A 4,813-nucleotide genomic window follows, 5' to 3' on the forward strand; every position below is an offset into this window, starting at 1 on the left:
TGTCAGAGGCAGACAAAGAAGGGAGGATCTGGGCAGTCACAGGATGCTAGAGTCATCCATAGGGTTGCTCACTGATGTGTCCTTCTCATTGTTTTAGGAACATTTGTAGTATGGTAATTCTGATGTGATAGGGCTTCTGATAATATTTTGGTGTATAGGGGGATGTTCTTATTGATAACCTCGTTGGGTATATAAGCCTAGTAGTGGAATTTCTTGGTCAAAGTCTATGGACATTTTAGTCACTTCATTTGTATAATTTCTTTCTCTTCCTTTGCCTTGGTAACCAATTGTTACCAGGTGCTATTGGATTCTCGTTCAACATTTCTCAAATTCATTCACACTTCTACCAACCTAATTTAGGTCTCTATTTTAGCAGACATTAGCTTAATGACTAGTTCCCCCACTTCTTTATCCTTCCTTACCCTGGTGGGTTGTCCTTATGAATATCAGGCCATTGGACCAGATGGCTCAGGAAAAGAAAGTGAGGTTGGTGACTTTGCTCAGCCCTCCCTCATTCAAATCAAAGTCAACTGATGTCATGGTCCTCTTTGAGAACAAAGGACAAATACAACCTGTGAGTAAGTAGCACCTCCTCCCCTTTTCCCCTCTCTTCCCCTTCTTTCCCCTCCTCTCCCCTCTACTCTCTTCTCCTTCCCTCCCCTCCTTTCCTTTCTTGTGGTGTTCTGCCCAGAGGAAGATAAATACCATGGCCAAAAGATGCCTTTTTCCTTTGGGTTTACTGGCTACATTTCTTGCTCAAAGATCAAGCCCTAAACCCTATTCACTCTAGAGTTCATAGACTGAACAAGTCCCCCCACCACCCCACCTCCTCCACCTAGCACAGGGTGGATATAAAAATATATAATATAATAATAAATAGTAATTTTTTCTCTTTAACCCAGGAACCCTGAGGGGCTTCCCCTCTCAGTTTGATTTTTTTTTTTTTTTTGATTAAAGGGACCATCCCTTGAGTAATTTAAAGAAGCCTATTCATTGAATGGGTGTATCTCACTCAAAGTGAGAATGTGATAAGACCTTAGCCTGAAAAGGCCAGGGTCTCACACTGCATCCAGGGCCGTCTCCAGTAGTCCTGATGAATATCAGGCCACTGGACTCAGACGGCTCAGGAGAAGAAGGTGAGGTTGGTGACCTTGAACAACTTTCCCTCACTCAAAGCAAAGTCAACTGCAAGTCATGTTATCATCTTGATGTCATGGTTCTCTTCAAGATTGAAGGACAAACACAACTGAACCCACAGAAAGAAATGGAAAGGAGGTAATGCACACCATGGCAGGGTGAATAGAAAGATGTCAGGGGTAGAAGATTAGCACAGTCTGATCTGGTCTAAGTCACAGTCTAAGCATGGTGGGGTCGTTGAGTTGGCACTCAATCACTTGCTATTCAACAACTCAGCCTGGGGTTCTAAAGCAGACTGGGGAGGGAGAATTTCTTTTCTTGTTTAGTAGGTAGGCTTTTCCCACAGCTAGAACTAGTGATCTTAGTACATGATTGCCTCAGATAGTAAATTGAGGCAACATTTAAGACAGGAACCACTTTCTTTTCTCTTTTCCTACTCTTTCTCTTGCCAATTTCATGTTCTTTTCTTCCTATTCCTTTCTTTATACTCTTTTATTCCTTCCCTGTCTTCTCTATTCCTTTTCCCTATTTCCTTCTCACCCACTTTTCCCCTTAGCTCTGCCATTGGAATTGCTTAACCCTGCCACTGATACTCCAGGTTAAAGAGGTTTCTGATCTTTCTTGGATACAAAAGAAGTAGATGCCCTTTTATTATGAAATGACTGAATCTATTAGAGATCCTTTAAGAGAAACCTGGGAAGATATATATGAATTGATGCAGTGAAATGAGAAGAACAAGTTGAACAATTTAGATAAGGACTTCAGTATTGTAAAGAAAAACAAAGAGGGTGGGCAGAGAAAGATATGGAGAGGGGATGTGATAAGGATGCCAAAAATAAAAAAAAAAAAAAGAAAGAAAAGAATTCTGAAACATTGACAAAATAGAAAGCAAAATGTACAGATGTGAACAAAAAAATTTATAAGAAAAAAGAGATAATGTTATTATATACATATATATTCATCGTAGATATCCATATATAAGTATGTATATACACAAGTATCAAGTGGCATGTAACAAAAGTGGTATGTAACAATTGGTATGTAAAAAAAAAAAAATCACTGTTTTTACCTATATTGTGTGTGGAGGGGTTTGCTGCTTTTTTGTATATAACAATGTTCATTTGTTGATTTTTATGAAGTTCATAAAATATATTTTTAAAAATTAACCAATTCACCTCAGGTTCTATGTGGCTTTTTCACCCTGATTGTGGGCACTGTCCCTTCTCTATCCTTGACATTATTTTATCAGAATGCTATATTGTCTCTTGCATGGAAGGCTCCCTCAAATCCTTCCCTTCTCACAGTGGTTAAGTGACCCAGAATTCTTGAAACATGTGCTAGTGGAATTAAATGAAACTCTAGCAGATTTTCCCAAGGAAAGGCTTCAGAAGTCTCTGGCAATAGTCTGTTGTCTGAGGACCAATCTAGTGAAGTTTAACTAGACTTATCTGAAATCTGACAACGGAGTAGTGAATGTTTGGTCATACCAATTCATAAAGACTGTATACTAGGGGTGGGGAACCTGCAGCCTTAAGGCCACATGTGCCCTTCTAGGTCTTTGGATGTGGCCTTTTGTGATCCTTTTATTAAGGGGATTTGTTCTTTGAATTTTGGATTCAGTCAATGGGCCACACTTAAGGACCCAGAAAGTCACATGTGGCCTCAAGGTTTCAGGTTCCTCACTTCTTACTCTACATTAAAATGGAGAGGGGCTGTCATCTGCATTGAGAAGAGCATTCATAGCACCCTAGAGATAGATCTGGGAAGGATACCTGCAGTCACTTAGGTCAATGCCCTGATTTTATAAAAGAGGGAGCCAAGACCCTAAAAGATTCAATGATTTATCCTGGGTTGTGCAAATTATATAGTTCACAGGTAGGATTTGAACCCAAATCCTTTGATCCCAGAGTTAGCTGTCTTTTACACTGTACCACAGATGAAAACATGGAACCTTTGAATAATGAAGTAGGAACTCTAACGTCTAAATATGGATCAGTATGTAGAAAAATAGACAAACCTACCAAGCGTCCCTTTAAATTGCATTCTTAATTTTTCTGTAGTATATGTTCTCCAACTTGGAGTATAAGCTTCTGGAGGGCAGGCATGATGCTTCTGATCTGCTGGCTTTACATCTAAATACAAAGCAAACACCCAGAAAGTATTTGCATTTCTGTGAAATACTCTGCCAGCAGCAGCACTTGAGGGCTGGAGGATGCCCCCAAGTAGCTGCTATTGTGAGCCTGATGTTTCACTAACAAAGGTCATGTAATCAAAAAAGTTTAGAAAATAATGAAAGCTCTAATGGGGTTCAGACAGTTTTATAACTAAGCCGAAGCTGTTTTTACAGCAGCAGCTGAGAAACTTGTTTGAACTGTTTTGATACTATTTCCTGACATTGGGAAATCTGTCATTGTGATATATTTTGAAATGTGGAGTAAAATATGGAGCAGACTGCCTGTGTAGCATGAAAGTTTCAGTTTTATGACTATCCTGTTATTCATCCTTTCATCTGCACTGCAGATCAACATTTCTGAATTTATTGCATACATATGTCTGAGCTCTTGCTTCTCAGTGGGGAACAACAAAATTTAAAAATAGGAAACTGGGACTGTAGTTTTGGCAGGAGATGGGTTCTATTCCAAGTAATAAGAAAACACCAGTAGTCCCATTTCAGAGTGATGATCTTAAAAAACAGTGGGATTTCAATTTTAAAGCTGAAAAAGCACAGTTAAGGGCTGCCATAAAGATTTCCCTGAGAACAGTTCTATTTTGACAAGGGCTGTATATGTTTTCAGGGTCATTTGTCTGTGGCTACTGGTGGACATCTCCTACAATTTGGGAGGAAAAGATTATTAAAATAGAACATTGTTTTCCTCTCCTAATTTTGTGGTTTTGGAGCTTTTTAAAAAATGGATACGTCTTTTACTATATATTTTTGAAAGCCAAATTGTTTTAAAAGGTTCTAATTGTTAAGTGTTTTCTTTAAAGGGGCTTTGATTTTATCTGTTTCCCAAATTTTATATACCTGGACACATCCTTAAGAAATTTACCTCTATTTTAATGGTCCCCCCCTCCTTTTTTTCCTGTTTTGTAGCCCAGGAGAAGGGCCAGACAATTTGTACTGAGCAACATGGACAAGTTTCTAAAATGATGGGAAGTTAAGTAGACTTTCTCTGCCTAATAGATGTTACTACCCCTTACCTTCTCCTGAGCAGAAGGCAAAGGCTACAGATTCTCCTTGGAATGACAGAAGAATCTTAGTTATCTTTGGGTAATATAATTGAGTAGATATTTCTTAAGGCTAGGACCAGCATCTTACTACATTGTTTATAATCCTTAATTACAAGTTTACTACTTTTCATACAGTAAGTACTTAATAAATGCTGAATTCTATTGGATAAGCCAACACTGCCAAGACATAATAATCTATCAAAAGAAAAATATAAAACCCTGGGCTCAGAATTTAGTTATTAAATCACAGTTATAATTCCTCTTTTATGAATCATGGTTGGCAAAGTGATCTCCTTGAACTATACAACACTATACAAAAAAGATAAAAACGTAACAAATGATATGCTGGTAAAATATGAAAATGAAATATTTGACTGAAGGTTTAAAAACATACAAGATTTTGATTCCGTGTATATTTCATTTTATAGCCTTGTACAATAAGTGA

This window comes from Notamacropus eugenii, chromosome 4, assembly GCF_028372415.1.
Source record: "Notamacropus eugenii isolate mMacEug1 chromosome 4, mMacEug1.pri_v2, whole genome shotgun sequence".
Taxonomy (NCBI): domain Eukaryota; kingdom Metazoa; phylum Chordata; class Mammalia; order Diprotodontia; family Macropodidae; genus Notamacropus; species Notamacropus eugenii.